General features: G+C 38.8%; 1 pseudogene; it reads left to right on the top strand.

Annotated features, from left to right (window-relative positions):
• Nucleotides 1-18825: 18825 nt before the first annotated feature.
• LOC148251273 (5S ribosomal RNA) lies at nt 18826-18944 on the top strand (annotated as a pseudogene).
• Nucleotides 18945-20329: the final 1385 nt, after the last annotated feature.

The following is a 20329-nucleotide window of genomic DNA, read 5'->3' as shown; positions in this document are numbered from 1 at the left end:
AGTCTGGATAAGATTAGAAGACTCTAAAATTACTTAAAGTCTAAGGAAAGGAAGAGATTAGGATAAAGATGAAGCTTGAGGAGGTTTAAGTGGCAAATCACATTTTGCCACCTCTCTCATGCTTATCAACTTGCATGATAGGGGTGTGGGAAGAAGGAAAAAGCATTATGGAGTTGAGAGAAAGTAATGTTAGAGAGAGAAAAAAGAGAGAGAAAGAAAAAGGAGAAAGAGAAGAGGAAAAAAAGAGGAAAACAGAAGAAGTCGAATCAAAGTGAGGGAAGTTGATGGAATTTGGGAGTTTTTTTTATCGGAAACTCTATCCAAATTGTGAGAGGAAAATAAAGAATTTGAATTCCCTTTGTCTTGAAATTTTGAGGATGATTTTTTAGTGACATGAGGGATATTTTTTAGGTTAGATATTTCACAAAAGCATCTCAAAACTCTTCTAGATATTTGAGAGAAAAATTTTAAAAATTAAGTCGGGACTTTGTCGGAGTTAAAGTAGTGTGTTTTCTGAGGTATGTAGTTTTGAGCTTCTTTTTAAGAAAATTAATTTACCTATAATAAGAATATTTTTGAGTAAAAAATGATTATAATTCTCAGGGGAGATGTTACTAAAATTTTCTAGGAATTTAAAGAAATATAAAGCGAGACTATGCCTGAGTGAAAAGATAATATTGAAGTATTTATAAGGGAAGACTCTGTCAAAGTGACTAGAGAAAATTAAGGAAAAAAATAGGGTGAGACTTTACTCAAATAAAGAGAGATCTTAAATTGACTGCATTAGACCTTATGGTTTTTATGAAATGTAAAAGCATTTTACAATGAAGTGATTGGTGCCTACTATGTGATCTAGCACATATGAGATTCTGGTACACTGCATTTGTTGTATGATTTGGTGCAGATTTATGATACACTGTACTTGTTATGTGATCTAGTACAGATGTATGACACACTGTACTTACTGTATGATCTATCAGTTGTGTGAGAGATCCGTGTACCCTGTGCGTGCTCTATGATCTGGTATAGGATGGTTTTTGATATGGTTTTGAAAATGTGGTAAATGTGTTCCACTATGTGTGTGATGGTACTATTGCATGTGTTTAGCTATGTGTCAAAATTTCTGCTTATTAGGTTATTATAGCTCACTCCCTTATCATTTTTCAAATAATGAGGATTCTGCTGCAAAATAGTAAGTGATATGGAAGAGAAGTTGAGAAGTTAGACTCTGAGATCAGGTTATCAGTTGGACGTACTGTAAGAAAAGGGAAATTTTATAGCCTCATATATATGTATCTTATGTACATGTTTCAAGAGATATAACACATCTGCGCACTCTGTATATAAATTAAAGTTAATTCTTATTATTTAATTTTGTATGAAGTGTAAGTGTGCTCTAAACACGCCACAAAAGAACAGAGGACAGCCCGCACCGGGTGGTACCAAAGCACGATTATAGGACACATCCCTTAAATATGAGGCATAGGGTTACATAAAACATAGAATAATGTAGTGGAACTTAAATTAGTACTATAGAACATAGTGGGAAATCTCTCTTGACCCTAAAGTGTTTAGATAAAAGGAACAGTGAGACCAAGGAGAGAGCTTGATTATTAGGATAAGACCAAATAGAACCTCAAAAGACTCGTAGGTATCAAGAAATGCTTAGACTACATATTTTAAGGCTGTAAGGAATGAAAAAGATAAGAAAAATTTTATGTGGAGAAGTGAAGAGAAAGCACACAACTAAATGAATTCGTGCGCGCATGAAGGGAGCATGCGCATAGCCAGCTCGTGCATATGTCGCGCACGCAGAGGCGCATGCTATGAACATATAGACTCGCACTCTAGGGGAAAGAGTCGTACCTTTAGATAGACTCCTATAAGATGGAGGCCCAGCCCAATTGGCGACTTTATACATAAATTATGTCCAAGAAGGTCTAGGGCAATCGGTTTAAGAGGCTAGAGCCCAAGAATTGAACCCTTATAGACCTTGTTTCCAAGATACGTTCCATGAGGAGCTTTTCAAGCCAAGTCAAGAGAAACCAAGGTGTGCAAGCCTATGGTCGAGAGGAGACAAGTAAGAAAAAATCTGGCCACATAAGGAGGCTCATCCTTGATGAGTCCGATTTGGATGAGGAGGAAACACCCTCCATGGCTGATAGAAAAGAAGAACAAGAAATCCAAGTTGTCGAGCAAGTGGTCAAGGAAGTCCTTGATGAAGAAAGGCCAAGAACCTGAGAAGGAGAGGGTATAACATCCCAAATTCCTGATGGGGTATAAGAGTACCTGATAATATAAACATATACGAGCGCAATAGAAAATATATACACAGCGGAAGCTAGAAATCCTTTACAACGAAAATATAAGATGAGTTTTTATACATGTAGGACTAACGAAGGTCATCGAATAAATGCATACACAAGAGTTACTTAATTACAAAAACATTATTTATTAGAGTGCAAAGAAAATAAGAACTCGTAAGTACACAAGGGATCTAAATAAGAGTCAAAGTAGGCTTCGAGAGCCAACATTGCAGGCAGCTCATCGCTATCATCATTTAAGAGGTCTCAGCATGAAAAGGGTGAGTTCCATGAAACTCAGTAAGGGAAATAGTAATAAGATTATATTGCTAAGTTTTCAAAGGTTATTAGCCTCAAATAAATAAGCTTACCCAATAAATACATACCTCAGAGATCCATGGCAAAAAGATAGTTAAATATTTAAAAAACAGTTGTTCTTTTAAGAAAAGCCCTTTCTACATATCAACATAATAGTAATTCATAATGATAAGCAAAGTGAGAAGATATTACCAAATAGAAAAACAATAAGTAGAGAACACAACATAAGAAATATTCCCATTTTTACGTCTTTTATTATTTTCTTTGTGCGAAGCTATTCCGAAATATATCTATTGAGGGCAAAAGGGATTCCCAACTGCCATTATGAATCATGCCAGATCATATCATATCAACATGTTTCGATGTGCCAGGCCAAATAAGGGTGGGATCTATGACCACGGCTGTATGTCGCCACTATGTCCCCTAACTACAGTTACATGTATTTGCTCTCGTCAGAAGGAATGTTCGTCATTCACAAAGAGGAGTTCATAAATAGATTCAAAGACAGAGATAGAAACAGAGGAAGAACCATAAATAGAAACAGAAATCCCTAAGAGATAATAGCCTAATAAATTTTATATGTTTTCAATTTTCTTGTTTCGGCACAAGGCCATCATGTCCAGATTTAACGAGTATAAAACAAACTAACATAATGAAACCCAATAGTACATATTCTTTTAAAATCATATCAGACAACAAAAAATAAAATGCATCATCATAATTTAGTTATTTTATCTAAAAACGGCACTTAAAAGTATAAATAAATTACAAGATCCCTTATCGACACTTGGTGAGAAATTGAATTCTTAGAAGTGAATAAGATGAGTGCTTTGCGTCTAAAATTTCTTTAGTGACGCCTACAAATTTCCTTCCTTGCTTTCTCTTTCTAGAACTTCACTTTTTCTCTCTGGAAACTCATTTTCTCTCTTTAAAACCTCATTTTCTCTCTCTAGAATAGATTGCAAAAAGAAAAGAAATGAATGTGAGAGGAAAAATGAGGGGAAGGGTGTCAGATTTATAGAATTTGGGACCGTTGGATACGTGCCACGTGGAATGCATCATGGCCATCTACGTGGCTACAAGGGAGAAGTTGCCATGGTGGGACCCACATGGAAGGGTGAGCCATGTCCTGCAGGCGCATAGGGCATGGGCTCGCTCTACTGGCACAGTGCGTGTGCAGGCGCTGGCAGGTACGCCAAAGCACAGGACACTTGCGCATGCACCTGCGTGTGAACAATGTCGTGCGAGATCACCACTGCATGCACGCTGTAACTTCGCGGGCCTATAAGCCTGCAACCATAATATTTTTCCTACGTGTCCAAGGATTTTTCCCCCGTATTCTTTTTCCTGAAAATATCCAAATACTATATACCTATATATATTTAAAAATTCTCCAAAATATAGGCTAGTTCATAAAAGCAAGAAATTATAAAATATACGCAAAATATTAAATGTAAGTGGCCCTTAAGGACCAAATGGAGTTTTCAACACCACGTTTAAGTGTAGAGGTCTTGGGGTGTTATAGATGGAGAACTACAAAACCAATATGATGTTAAGAAGGACAGGAGTTTCCTTATCCCAAACCAACTTCAAGACTGAGAAGAAATCCCTTTTTCCATAGGAGATTTTAAGCTATAAGAAGAAGAGGAAAGAATTCAACATGAAGGAGTAGTCTAAGAGCACTCACTAATAAGCCAAGGAAACCTTCTCCATGCCGAAGTCTTTTTGTTAATTTGCACTTCAAGTCATGTAAAATTCCAAAAAAGTCTTACTCAAAAACCTCTCAAGAAACCATCAAAGAATGAAGAGGAAGAAACAAAATGCAAGATGAAAGTCTAACTTAAGGAGGATATTGAGTTTGACCATGAAAGGAATATTCATGTATTAGTTATTTATTCCTTTTTAATTATCCTATTTTGATAAGAATTTAATTATTTAATTATTTTGTTTAAAGTTTTCTAGTTTAATTAAGTCTAAGTATTCAAGTAGGAATACGTAATCCTACTTTTATATGTATTAGAAGAGTGAAGTGTGACACCCCATTGCCCAATAGGCAGCAACGAATGCAATAAAAAATAAACTATACCGCAGAAGTTAGATTCATCCCTTACAAAATATACGATTGTACCTGTGAGGTAATGAAGTTAGCTATCAAAATATTTATAAATTAACTTTTAAGCTACTTGACATGACCCTAGGAGGGCTTTCTAGTTACCCAGGAAGCAACAATTAGATTTCACACTAATCTAGAGACAAGGCCATGGAGAAGCCCAGACCAAGGAAATAAAGTCAAGATTCGGTGACAAGCCCTAATCCCATGAAGCCTAAGGATCCAATTCATGCATGTTTCGATCGGGTAAGATGGATCATTAATGCCATTAAGACCGTGAAGCTTTATGAGCCACCAAGACAACTGGCCCAAGGAAGCATCAACGATGATGAGTTGTGGGCTTTTGGATTAATCCTAAAAGATGAAGATGGCGTGTTTGAGGCCGCGCATGGAAGAGAGGCACCCGCGGGCGAGCGACCCGAGGCACTCAGCCCGTTAGGCCCATCCCGCGGGCTAACAGGTCCTGCGCTTGAGAAGAACGTGCGACCCATGCCGCAAGTCCCTACAAATAGGCCAACTGAGGCCCATTAAAAAGATTTGAGAGCTGACCCTCATCCTGAGGCCTGATCTAGCAGACTCAGACCCAAGGGAGAAAAAACCAAGTTGAACGCCCGGCCCAGCAACAGTTGCGGCCCCAATCAAAGAGAATCTCAAGCGAGCCGTGAAGCTCAATGGTCGAGTGTGCACATGTTTGGGCTTCCCTAGCCTGCACAGTTGAGGCGTGTGATGTATGTGGGAGAGGGGAAGAAGTGGCAAGGTTTTTGGACTTCTTTTCACCACATGCTCCATGTGATTTTTCATCCTAAAGTTCAGTAAATTCACATGGTAATTATCACATCATTATTTAATTATTATTATTATTTAAATAAAGCATATTCAAGGATTAATTATATAATATTTTAATCTTAGGGTCATCCTAAGCTATTATTTTATTATATTTTTAATTCTATTATTTATCATATTATTTTAATATAATTTCTCCATGTATTTTACACGAAAATCACATGGGATAAGTATTAGGTTATTTTAATTATTATTTTATTGTAAATTCTATCCCTAGAATTAGTTAATTAATTTTTTTGGGATAGAATAATTATTTTATTATATAATTATCCTATATTTAGATAGAATTTTAAGTAGGATATTATTTTATTAATTTATTCCATGAGTTTGTACTCATCTAGATTGTCTGGAAAAAACTAAATAACCATTTGCGCGTAAGTTAAAAAACACCAAGCACAATCAATTTGAGAGAAATTCTTGAAAGCTTAGCCTTTTCTTCTTTTAGTATTTTTATTAATTTAGTTTCTTCAAGTTCTTTGAGAAGTTGGAGTCATTAGATGTCTTGTTGAGCCAAGGAGCAGGGATCAACTGATCGATAAGTCCGCGACATTTTTTCTTTCCTTGTTTATTTTTCCTAGTCTTTGTTTTTGCATTCCCCATACCCTCCCATGTCACTACTTCTACAAATTACAAAATATTTATCCTCCAAAGTAAAGCACACTTTCGCACTCAAACATCTAAAGATCCATGAACATATCCAAACAAGCATTAAGGGGAGGCATATCATCTTCTTTAACATCATCCGGGGGGGAATAGATTGGGGTAAGTTCCATGAAACTCAATAAGGAAAAACAACATTATAACAATACCACTAACGTTTCAAAAGTTCATTAAGACAATTTGTGAAACACCTTTTTATCATTTAAATAATGTACTACGTCATAGAGACTGCTAAAAATTTCATGGTAAAATTTAATTTACATTAATTTAAAATCATAATTTCAACCTATTCCTAACTGTATGATTAAATGCATGACAAAACAATTCACTTCAGAGTAAATTAAAACCTAATCAATGACAGGACAACTAGACAGTTTTGATTGTTTCATTTATTCTTACTAATTTTGGTTTCCATTGTTTCTACTGAATTTTGTGCAAAGCCATTTAGACTTATATAAACAGAAGGCAAAGAGGATCCCCAACTATAACTATGAATGAGGAAACAATTTTGGTTCAAAATTTAGTAGTTCAGTAAGATTCTATGATCACAACACTACTTCACCACTGTGACACCTATAGTCACTCATGATCTACTCTCATCAGAGGGAATACTAGTATAGTATTCATTCCTAGAGAATGCTTGACCAACAATTAGTAAACCGACAGATAACAAAAACCCTTCCATGATAACGGAGAAAAAAATTTAGGACTTTCTTTGTTAAGTTTAGGTTTCCATCAAATTAATAACCATTTGTAGAGTTATTCTCAATTCTATTATGCATTTAAGATAATCGTATAATTTCTTACTATTCAACCAAATTGGCTCACAAATATGCTTTTCAATTGTCTCCCAACCTAATAAGGCACATTTAAACTGGTCCTTAGCCCATTGGGCTCGTAAAACCCATATTGAATCCTTTGGGGTCCACTGTCAGTTATTGTGCTCCAAAAAGCCCAAAAATAATTCCTTTCTAGGCTTCTTGAAGCCAATCAAGCAACTCAGCCTATTTAGGCCTGCTTTTGGTCCAAGGCCCATGAGGTGAGTCCCTCATTGCACTTGCCACTAGTGGCAAATAGGGCCAGCCATCCAGCCTTATGGACACAAGGGTGTGCCTGACAAGGGCATATAGTGTAACACCCCATCAATCACTATTCTAAAATGATTTGGAAACCTGATTTATTCGGGCCTTTGATCGCATTGAACTTAATTAATTAATGTTGCTTAATACTTATGGTAATTCGTAATTTTGGTTGATTTTTATTTATTTAATTTTTGTTTAATTTTATTTTAATTTATTTTTAAGTCTAACTCATTTAAATTATATATGAAAATAGAGATAAAAAATAAAAAAAGGCGAATCAAGAAGAAAATCCCACGGGAAAAATCCAGTAAGGAGTAAGGTTGTCCGCGCGGGTGCTGGGCACTGTGCGCGCACGCATGGGCGCACAGTAGCCACGAGACTTGCGCACAGCGTGCACGTCCCTTCCGCATGCACGCACGCACGATATGTGCGCACAACGCGCATGTCCCCTCTGCACGCACGCATGCACAAGACGTGCGCACAGTGCGCACATCCCTTTTGCACTCACGACGCGGGGTAAGACCTGCAAGCATGCCATCACGCGTGGGTGGGCTGTCCGCGAATCACCTCGTGTGCAGACAGGTGCCAAACACTGTGCATGCACCGTCCGCACAGCAAGCCTGCGTTGATTGTCCCTGTGTGACTGGGGAATGCGTGCACGGTGCCCAGTGCGCCGATTGGGGTATTGCCATGTAACATCCCGCCTATCATTGTGCTAAAATAATTAGGAAACTCTATTTATTTGGGCCTTTGGCCACTTTAAACTTAAGTTAATATATGTTGTTTAGCATTTCTCAAGATTCTTGATTTTGATATATTTTTATTTTATTTTAAAATATTTTGTTTTATTTCAAAGGAAAAAATTTAGAAATAAATCAGGAAACCAAAAAATGGGAGAAAACCAGCCCGCGGGTCTCGCGAGAAAATTGTTTGGCCACACAGGTGTTGGGCACTGTGCAAGCGCACCTGTGCGCACAGTGGCCGTGGGGCTTGTGCACAGTGCACACACCCTTTTACATGCTAACACGCACGGGATGTGCGCACAGTGCGCACGTCTCCTCCATACACATGCACGCACATCTTGCTCGCGCGCAAGGAGGATCTATGTGCACGACTTTATAGGTTCACCCATGATCGTCAGTGCGTCATTTTGAGCATGCACCGGCTCAGCAGTAGGCCTGCGCGACCAGGCCCTTTGCGTTTGGGGCCTACGCGCATGGTGCCAAGTACACCTACGCCCTGCGTAGATAGGCTAGCCCTGTGTGCACAGTAGCAGGCCTGTGCACCTACAGGTTAGCCTGCAGCACACCGACCGGGCACTTCCACCTCGAGCAAGCCTTGGGCGACGCACTGCCACTGCAGGTAGAGGAAGTTTTTGTCCCTTATTTTTTGTGCCAAGAATCTTTTTCTCCTCTCTTTTCACTGGCTTTCATCACTTGACGTGAATCCAATGGTTTCAAAATTCTATAAATTGCCCTTCCCATTTTCTACCTCTCCACACTTCCATTTCTTCCATTTTAAAAGACTTAGAGAAACAGAGAAAGAGAGAGAGAGAGATAGTAAAATAGTGAGAGAAGAAGAGAAAGAAAGGAAAACAGTGAAAAAGAAAACATCAAGGTTTCATTAACGAATCTATTATTACTTTCGATGTCTTAAGGAGTAGTTTTAGATAAACAAATTTAATATGATTGTTAGTTTTTTTTTTTACTGCCGCTGTGTGCAAATGAGTCGAATTGTTATAATTTTTAAGCATGCTATGTGAATTACTAATACTTGATTAATTTGCATGTAATAAATGTAAAATGTAGTCCGTAATAATAAAAGAAAGAAAAAGAAAAAGGTGGAATAAAGCTTGTGTGGTTCGAAGTATGTCTGTATTGACATGCATATTACATCAAGTGTGTCGTTAAGCTTTTTATCTCTAAGGGGTATCTATTCCCCTTGCCCTTCGAGGTATCTACTTCCCCCTCCGCTATCTTGTCTTGAAAGATGTAAGAGGACTGCTCCTAGTTGATGACGACGTGCCCTCTGATGAGAGTGCTATCACACTATCTGTAGGGGTCATTCGTGGCTAAGTAATGTCGTGACTATAGATATCTATTAGGACCACTATGGTTGGTACGACAATGGTCATAGATCGTACAATGGTTTTGCTTGCCGGAAGTGGGCCTGTGCAAATTGTCGTACCTATATTTGATCTAATCATTCCACTTGGGTAGTTAGAAATCTGTATCTGCCCACAAATATGGAAGTTTGTAACGACTTTACAAAGCATGACATGAAATATCTGTGCATTTTATGATTTATTTGATTTTCTCTATTATTTGGCATGATATGTGTATATTAGATTTTCTATGCTAACATAATATTTTAATGTTCAAATACATGGTTTCCTTTTCTAATGATGAGTTAGGTCAACAATGAAGCTAGACAGTGAGATAAAATAATAAGCTTTTGAAATCTTATAATGTTAATTTAATATTGTTTTCTTTATTGAGCATATGGAACTCACTCTTTCTATTCTCCCCCAAATAAGGAAGAAAATGAAGGAACCCCAGGCAAACCTACCCTTTGAAGTTTATGAGGATCCCTTGGATCCATAAGTCTGAGTGCATGACTGTTCCCGCACTCTGATGAATTCCAGTAGCATAGTAAAAGAAGTGGCCCTTATGTTTTGTATTTTGTTGCCACTTCTAACCTCAGTGATGTATGTATTTGGAACATTATATATATTTATAAGGGATTTGTTAGGTTTGATACTACTGTATCAATATTATCATGCACTTATTATTTTGAATCTGTATCTGACACCCATTTGCCTTAATTGGCACCTAGGATGTCACAGGTGGTATTAGAGCATAATTTTACAAAATAAATCCCTTGCACTGAGGCTTAGGGTAGATAAACTTTTTTTAGAGTATCATGGGAAAAAAATGTCCTCTTTTCAAAAAACTATATCTCCAACTCGTGTCTTCCTTTCTTTTGTAGGAATGATGCAAGGAAGACCATCCGTAGAGCGTACTGAATGACTTGAAGCCATGGATCATCAAACTAGGGCTTAATTTACAAAACTTTTCTGAGCCATTCATTGATTAACTGCAGTTGTAGGACAAAACCAGGCCAACCTTATCCACCCCCTGCCCTCGAATTCTAAAACACAGATCGGTTTATCTCCCACAATATTACAGAGTTCACGAAACTTAACCCCTATCGTGGCTTTGATCCTTTAGTAGCCGAAGCCTGGATCCTACAAATTAAGAATCTTTTCTCTGTACTAGACCTGACCAAAGAACAAAAAATATCTCTTGCAAACTTCATGTTAAACGGGTAAGTCGAACACTAGTGGCGACTTAATAAAGAAGTCCTCCCAACCCCTACTACCTGGGAAGATTTCATGGATGCTTTCTTTGATAACTTTTTCCCTACTTATGTTCAAAAAAAGAAAGAGGATGAATTTTAGGGCCTCCATCAAGGAAGCTTGTCTGTAGCCCAATATGCGGCTGGATTTGTTCTACTGTTTAGGTTTGTCCCTTTGATGGTCACCCCCGAAAGCCGAAACATTAGGAAGTTTCTCAAAAGCCTTCGTGTTGACAATTATGACCAGGTTGCGATGCTGAGACACATCTCATATGTAGAGGTGTTAGAACATGCCCAGATGACCAAAGATCTTACCTGGGTAAGCACCAATGCTTTGCCAGAGTTCATGCCCAACAACAACCCCAACAACTTAGAAAAAGATTATTAGACCCAATAAGTAACCCTCCCGACAAACAAACTAGAAGTGCCCTTCCTCTTGCCTTGCCCCCACCTATAGCTCCACCTGCCCAAGCTAACCAACCTTGTCAACATTATGGTTGCTCGCATGGTGACCTATCTTGTTGACGTATCAATAACACTTGCTATCGGTGTAGAAGCACCCAACACCTTATAAAAGACTGCCTCAGTGATAGAAGGATGTAGCCTGACCCATAGCACAAGGTTGAGTGTACAACTTAGATGAATCTGAAGTCCTTCCTGCTCCTATTTTCATCCAGGAAATATGGACGCCGATCCTGCTGTGTGTTCCATAGCCATTATTTATAATTTTTTTGATGTCTTTCCCATTAAACTCCCTCGTCTACCTCCCCAACGTGAGGTAGAGTTCCTGATTAAATTACTATTTGGAACCCAGCCGATCTTGAAGCCCGCATATCCTATGAGTTGCACTGAGCTAACAGAGTTGAAACATCAGCTTTCTAATCTTATCACCCAAAAATTCATTCACCTTATCCATGTTTCTTGGGGTGCTTTAGTTTTGTTTGTAAAGAAAAAGGAAGGTACCATCCGACTCTACGTGAACTATAGGGAACTCAACCGAGTGACTGTTAAAAATAAGTACCCCTTACCCTAGATCAGCGGTCTCTTCATTTAACTATAAGGAGCCATGATCTTTTTTAAGATCAATATCAGAATCAGGTACCACCAATTGAGGGTCAAAGAGGAAAATATTCTAAAAACTGCCTTTCGGCGTAGATATGGATTGTTCGAGTTCTGGGTGATGCCGTTGGGATTGACCAATGCCCTAGCAGCTTTCATGGACTTAATGAACCGAGTTTTTTGACACGCACTAGATCAATACATCATTGTCTTTATTGATGACATTCTAGTGTATTCTAAAACCCATGGGGAACACATGGTGTATTTGGCTGAAGTGTTAGAGACGCTTTGTCAAGACCAACTGTATGTGAAACTAAGCAGGTGCTCCTTTTGGATGGATCGAGTTTCTTTTCTCGGTCATGTAATCTCAAGTCAAGGAGTTTATGTAGACCCATCTGAGGGGGAATCAGTAACCAGCTGGAGTTCGCCTACCAATGTGGACGAGGTGCGTAGTTTCCTTAGCTTAATAGGCTACTATCGACGATTCATTGATAGATTTGCCAAGATTGCTGCCACCATGAGTTGACTCACTAAAAAAGGTGTACCATTCGTTTGGAATTATGCATGTAGTGAAAGCTTCATGGAACTAAAGTGCCATCTCACCTCCGCCCTTATGTTGATCCTCCCGGACAATGAGGGAAGATTACAAGTTTACTATGATGTATCTCATATTAGTTTGGGGTGTGTCTTGATGCAGCATGGCATAGTAGTCACCTTTGGATCTTGACAGCTCAAAGCTCATGAATAGAACTACCCTACCCACGATTTGGAGCTGACAGCCATTATCTTTGCCCTGAAGATATGGTGGCATTACCTCTATGGTCAGATTTTTGAAATCTACACTAACTATAAGATTCTAAAATACATCTTTTTGTAATGGGAGTTAAACATGAGGCAAAGACGTTGGATGGATCTTCTGAAGTATTATGATTGTCAAATCATTTATCACCCCGAGAGAGGGAATGTAGTCATCAATGCTCTAAGTCGATAAGAGCCTGCTGTGCTGACCCAAACCATGGCCTCCAATTGGAAGATGATAGACACTGTGCAATCACTCTACCTTAACTATTATGGCAAAGGCACCTGCCTCACCCAGATCCGAGCCCTACCGTCTCTTTATGAAGAACTGAGAAGCACAGGTCATGGACAAAGAACTCATCAAGAACTTGGGTAAGTTCACTTTAAATAAATATCCTAATTTCAGGATCTTTGATGATAAATTGTTTAAATTCTAGAACTGAATTTGGGTCCCCGATGCAATACTCACCAATGTACTCAAGACCGCCCGTGCTTCCAAGTTATCTATTCATTTCAGAAATACTAAGATGTACCGAGACTTAAAACAACAATATTGGTGGCTAGGAATGAAGAAGGATATAGTTGACTATGTCTTCCGATGCCTTACTTGTCTGGATAAAGGTAGAATATCAGAGACCCAGTGGCTTGCTACAGGGTATTCTGATTCCCAAATAGAAATGGGAGCATGTGACTATGGATTTTATCACCAGATTGCAAAGGACCTACCCTAGTCGAAATGCCATTTGGGTCATTATGGATAAGCTGACAAGACTGCCCATTTTTTGCCTATTCAAACCATGGACTCCACAAGTAAGTTAGCCCACTTATATGTTGATGAGATTGTTCGACTTCATGGAGTTCCCTCATCCATTGTATCCGACCACGAGCCCCAATTCACCTCTCACTTTTGGGACAGCTTCTAAGAAGCTTTGGGGTCTGGATTGTACTTCAACACCACTTATCATCCCTAGATGGATGGTCAGTCTGAGATCCAGACATTGAAAGACATGTTACGTGCTCGCGTTCTCGACTTTGGTGATAACTGGTATGAGTATCTTTCTCTTTGTGAATTTACTTATAATAACAGTTATCATTCCAGCATCAGTATGGCCCCGTATGAAGCTTTGTATAGAAGGTCTTGCCGTTCCCCTACTTGCTGGAGTAAAGTCGGGACCCAGCGACACTTAGGACAAGACTTCATTCAGGAGACCATAGAGAAGGTCGCAATCATCCGCAAGAATTTGGCAACTGCCCAAAGCTGCCAAAAGAGTTATGTCGATAATCGTAGGTGATCCTTGACGTTTGCCGTGGGAGATTAAGTTTTCCTTAAAGTCTACCCCTACAAAGGTAAGATGCAGTTTGAAAAGGGAGAGAAGTTGAGCCCTCATTATGTGGGAATTTTTTGATCGTCAAGTGCATTGGACCTGTGGCTTACCGCCTCATATTATCTCTAGAGTTTATGTATTTACATGATGTTTTTCATGTCTCGATGCTCAAGAAGTACCACCCTGATCCTTCTTATGTTATTGCTCATGATGAGGTACAAGTACAGGCCGATATGACCTATGAGGAGGTTCAAATGAAAATTCTCAGGTGGACTAATAAGGTCTTGCATAACAAGATGATTCCCATGGTAAAAGTACGTTGGTGGCATCACACCTCAAAAGAAGCAATGTGGGAATTGAAGGACGAAATGAGGAAAAAATGCTAAAATGATTAGGAAACATTATTTATTTGGGCCTTTGGCCGCTTTGAACTTAAGTCAATTTACGCTGTTTAATATTTCTCGAGATTCGTAATTTTGATATATTTTTATTTATATTTATTAATTATGTTTTTATTTTATTTTATTAATTTTGTTTTTATTTTATTTTAAATTATTTTCATTTTATTTCAAAGGAAAAATTTAGAAAAAAATTAGAAAACTACGAAACGGGAGACAACTAGCAAATAGGAAAAATCCAGCGAGAAAACTGTTTCCCCGCGTGGGTGCTGGGCACTATGAGTGTGCACAAGCGTGAAGAATGGCAGTGGGGCGTGTGCACAGCGTGCATGACCCATCTGTAGGCTAGCACGCACGGGACGTGGGCATAGCGTGCACGTCCCCTCCTTATGCACGCACGCACCACCGCACGCACGCACGGGACGTGCACACAGCTTGCAGGTCCCGTCTGCCTGCACACATCCACAGGATGTACGCACAGTGCGTACATCCGCTCTGCGCGCTCTATACAGGGTCAGGACCTGCACACGCATCCTGTCGTGCACAAGTAGGTCGTATGCGCGTCACTAATGCCGCACACTGTGCACGCGCCGTCCGAGTAGCACGCTTGAGGGGACAGGCCTTGTGCGCTTGGGGCTTGCACGCATGGTGCAGCTTATGCCTAGGCCCTGTGCACACAATAGCAGGCTTATACGCCAGCTGGCTAACCAACAGTGTGCCGGCCAAGCACTGGCACCTCGGGAAGTGCACCGCCGCTGCTTTGGTGGAAGAAGTTTTTCTCCCTCGTTTTACATGCCAAGAATCTTTTTCTCCTCTCTCTTCACCAGATTTTGCCACTTGGCACAAATCCAATAGTTTCAAAATTTTATAAATACCCTTTCCCTTCCCTTCCTCTTCACACTTCTATTTCTTTTATTTTTTAAGATTTAGAGAAAGATACAATAAAATAGTGAGAGAATAGGAGAAAGAAAGAAAAATAGTGAAAAAGAAAACATCAAGGCTTCTGTAAGGAATGTAATATTACTTCCGACGTCTTAAGGAGTATTTTTAGATAAACAAATTTAATATGATTGTTATTTTATCTATTTTGCATGCCTCTGTGTTCAAATGAATCAAATATTTTTTATTTTCAAGCATGCTATGTGAATTATTGACACTTGATTAATTTGCATGTAATAAATGTAAAATGTAGTCCGTAATAATAAAAGAAAGAAAAAAAAAGTAGAATCAACCCTGTGTGGTCTGAAGTATATCTGTATTGACATGCATATTGCATCAAGTATCCCGTTAGGCTTTTCATCTCTGAGGGCTATCTGTTCCCCTTGCCCTTCGAAGTATCTGTTTTCCCCTCCCTATCTAATCTAGAAAGATGTAAGAGGATTGCTCCAAGTGAATGACGACATACCCTCTAACGAGAGTGGTATCATACTATCTGTAGGGGTCCTTCATGGCTAAAAAATCTCGTGACTATAGATAGTTAAGACCAGTATGATTGGTACCGCTGTGGTCATAGATCGTACCATGGTTTTCCAAGCTAGAAGTTGGCCTACGCAAATTATCGTACATATATCTGATCTAGTCATTCCACTTAGATAGTTAGAAATCTATATATGCGCTCAGAGATGGAAGTTTGCAACCATTACGTGAAGACTGACACGAAATATTTGTGCATTTTATGATTTATTTGATTTTTTCTATTATTTGGCATATGTGTATATTTGATTTTCTGTGCGAATGTACTATTTCGATATTCAAATAAATTATTTCCTTTTTTAATGATGAGTTAGGTCAACAAGGAAGCTAGACAGTGAGATAAAATAATAAATTTTTAAACTCTTACGATGTTAATTTAATATTATTTTCTTTACTGAGCATATGGAACTCACTCTTTTCATTCCTCCCCAAATGAGGAAGAAAATGAGGAACCACAAGCAGACCTACCCTTTGAAGTCTATTAGGGTCCCGTGGATCCACAAGTCTGAGTGCATGACTGTTCCCGCACTCTGATGAATTCCAATAGGATAGTGAAAGAAGTGGCCCTTATGTTTTATATTTTGTTGCCACTTCTGGCCTCAGTGATATATGTATATGGAACATTATATATATTTGTAAGGAATTTGTTAAAGTTGGATTCTACTGCATAAATATTATCATGCACTCGTTATTCTGAATCTGTATCTGACACCCATTTACCTTAACTGGCACCTGGGATGTCACATGCCACCTCTGGTTGTGTGCCACCACTACCGGTGGAGGCCCTCCTACCTCGTTTTTCATGACAAGCATCTTTTTATTCTTTCTCTCTTCACTAGATTTTGTCACTTGATGCGAATCCAACGGTTCTAAAATTCTATAAATTGCCCTTTACCTTTCCTTCCTCTCCACACTTTCATTTTTTCATTTTTTAAAGATTTAGAGAGAGAGAGAGAGATAGTAGTCTAGTGAGAGAAGAAGAGAAAGAAAGGAGAACGGTGAAGGAGAAAACATCAAGGATTCGATAAGGAATCTAGTATTTCTTTCGATGTCTTAAGGAGTATTTTAGATAAACTAAATTAATATATTCTATTTTGCCTGTTTTATATGCTTTTGCGTTCAAATAAGTTGAATTATTCTTATTTTCAAGCATGTTATGTGAATTACAGGCACTTGACAAATTTACATGTAATAAATATTGTATGTAATCGATAATAATAAAAAGTATAAAAAAAAGGAAAAAGAGAAAAGTGAAATGAAGCCAATAAGGTCCGAAGTGTATCTGTATTGATATGCATTTTACATCAAGTGTGTCGTAACCTTTTTTATCTCTAAGGGGTATCTGTTCCCAGTGCCCTTTGAGGTATTTGTTTCTCCCTCCCCTATCTAGTATAGAAAGACATAAAAGGACCGCTCCTAGTGGATGACGGCGTACCCTTTGACGAGAGTGGTATCGCACTATCTGTAGGGGTCACCCGTTGCTAAGTAATGTCATGACTGTAGATATCTATTAGGGTCACTATGGTTGGTACAGTCGTGATCATAGATCATACCATTGTTTGGTAATCCAGAAATGAGCCTGAACAAATTACCATATCTGTATTTGATAAGGTCATTCCACTTGGGTAGTTGAAAATCTGTATCTGTCCTCAAAGATGGAAGTTGTAACGAGTTTGCGAAGCATGACATGAAAATCTGAGCATTTCATGATTTAATTTATTTTCTCTATTATCTGGCATGATTTATGTTTGATTGTTTATATTAACGTATCGTTTTCTTAATAAATAAATAGTTTTCATAATGTGAGATAGGTAAACGAGGAAGTTAAATGGTAAGATAAAATAATTAACATTTGAAATTTTATGATGTTAATTTAATACTGTTTTCCTTACTGAGCATATGGAACTCACTCTTTCCATGCCCCCCAGATGAGGAAGAAAGTGAGGAACTATAAGCTGACATACCCTTGGAAGTCTATGAGGATCTCGTTAATCCACAAGTCTGAGTGCATTACTTTTTCCGCACTCTGATGAGTCCAATAGCATAGTGAAAGAAGTGGCCCTTATGTTTTGTTTTATATTTTACAACCACTTCTGTCCTCAGTATATGTATGTATTGTAACTCATATGTATTTGTAACGAATTTGTAATGATTTTTTTTTCGCTGCATAAATTTTATCATGCACTCATTATTCTGAATCTGTATCTAACACCCATTTGCCTTAATTAGCACTTGAGATGTCACAGATGGTATCATAGCAGAATTTCGCAGATCAAATACCTTGCACTGAGGCCTCAGGTAGATGAACCCTTTATAATACCTAGGAAATAAATAAGTCCTCTTTTCAAGATTAAACCTCCAACTCATGTCCTCCTTTCTTTTGTAGGAATAATGCAAGGACGACTATTCGTAGAGCATATTGAGCGACTTAAAGCCCCGGATCATCCGACTAAGGTTGAATTTGTAAAACTTTTCTGAGCCATCTAAGGATTAATTATAGTCGTAGGATAGAACCAAGCCAATCCTTGTCCACCTCTTGCCCCTAAATTCTAAGACACAGATCAGTCAATCTCTTAAAATATAGCAGAGTTTAGGAAACTTAACACCCAACACTTTGAAGGTGGCCCTGATCCTTTAGTAGCTGAAGCCTAGATCCTATAAATAGAGAAGTTCTTCTCTATCCTAGACCTGACCAAAGAATAAAAAGTCCCCCTTACAGTTTTCATGTTAAACGGAGAAGCTGAACACTCATGGCAACTTAAGAAAGAAGTCTTGTCCCCCCCTACTGCCTAGGAAGTTTTCATGGATCTTTTTTTTTATAACTTCTTCCCTGCCTATGTTCAAAAAAAAAAAGAGGAGGAATTTTAGGACCTCCCCCAAGGAAGCCTGACTGTAGCCCAATATGCAGCCCATTTTATTCAACTGTCTAGATTTGTCCCTTTGATGGTCACCCCCAAAAGCCGAAAAGTTAGGAAGTTTCTCAAGGGCCTTCGTGCTGACATTTATGATCGGGTTGCAATGTTGACACCACAAGGGAACAAATGACGGGAGGAGGATGATAGGAGAAGGAGTGTATGTATTTACAGCGCAAAATTAAACATGTGCGATCATACCAGCACTAATGCACCGGATCCCATCAGAACTGCGCAGCTAAGTGTGCTTGGACGAGAGTAGTGCTCGAATTGGTGACCTCTTGGGAAGTTCTCGTGTCGCACCAATTTTTTTTCAGACGGATCCCATCAGAACTGCGCAGCTAAGTGTGCTTGGGCGAGAGTAGTGCTCGGATTGGTGACCTCTTGGGAAGCCCTCGTGTCGCACCAATTTGTTAAGGTTTGATTCTGCTGCATAAATTTTATCATGTACTTGTTATTCTTAATCTATATCTGACGCCCATTTACCTTAATTGGCATATGAGATGTCACATGGAGGAAATAAGTTCAAAACTTACCACACACACACCTCACCCATACGGGCTAAGGAAGCCTGCATGTGCACGCACAGCTTCGGGTCGAGCCCGTGCACGCAGTCCTTAGGCCTTACAACTTTGTGGCATGCTTGGGTCTCTCCTCAGCGTGGCCTGCGGCTATTGCTAGGTTGAACTGCATGGCTGGCTTGTTGGGCTAGGCATTTGGCCTAGTTTATTCTCCCTTAGTTATAAGTCCACTGGATCGGGCCTTGAGATGAGGGTCGACCTTCGAGTCATCCCGATGGGCCCCAATTAGCCCACCTACAGAGGTGTGTGGCATGGGCTACACGTTCTTCTCAAGTGCAGGGTTTACTAGGTCGTAGGGTGGGCCTCTAGTGCCGAGAAGTAGGTTGTGGGACTCGGGTCGCTCGCCCATGGGTACCTCCCCTCCATGCACAGCGTCAGACACACCATTTTCCTAGGGTGTGGGCTTCCTTACAATTCTTTAAGCCCATTAATCTTACTCGGGCCTTAAGTCTTCTGGCTTAGATAAACTTGGCCATCTCTTGGAGTAATTCTAATTCGAAAAGTATTCAATGATTAAATTACTTTTATATTCTCGGTGTTCTTCATTGATGCAAAGATTGCATCTTTAAAACTAATTCTGGGCTGTTTAGGATCACATCAAAATGTATAAGATATATATTTTGATGTGTGTGAAAACTATATATATTACATGTATTACACTACGTATCATGATATTTTTTTGTTGGGATAGTGTATCTCATTCCTTCATCATTTTTAGATCCTTAAACACTGCTGCGGAGTAAGTGGTAATAATAGAGAAGCCTTTTGCATGTTAGGCTCTATAAAAACTCAGGTTACTATTTTATACTCTTGCTTTATAGTGTAAGTTAGAAAAAAAATTAAAACCTCATTTTATATGTATCTGATGTACATATATTAAGGGATGTAATGCTTCTATACTTTTGTATTAATGGAAGTTCAGTTATGTTTTATTTAATTAAGTGTAAAACATCAATGTGCTCCAAACACACCTTATAAGAGAAGGGTGGCTGTGACATGAAGACTCCTACTTCTTGAAGAATTTGAAGAAGCTACAAAGAATTAGCAAAATGCTAATTCTTGAACAAAAACAAAAGCTTTTAATTTTATTTCTCTCAAATGAATTGTATT

The sequence above is a fragment of the Carica papaya genome, chromosome 8 (assembly GCF_054855325.1).
Source record: "Carica papaya isolate Zhongbai chromosome 8, ASM5485532v1, whole genome shotgun sequence".
Lineage (NCBI taxonomy): Eukaryota > Viridiplantae > Streptophyta > Magnoliopsida > Brassicales > Caricaceae > Carica > Carica papaya.
This window is presented reverse-complemented; position numbering and strand designations above follow the sequence as displayed.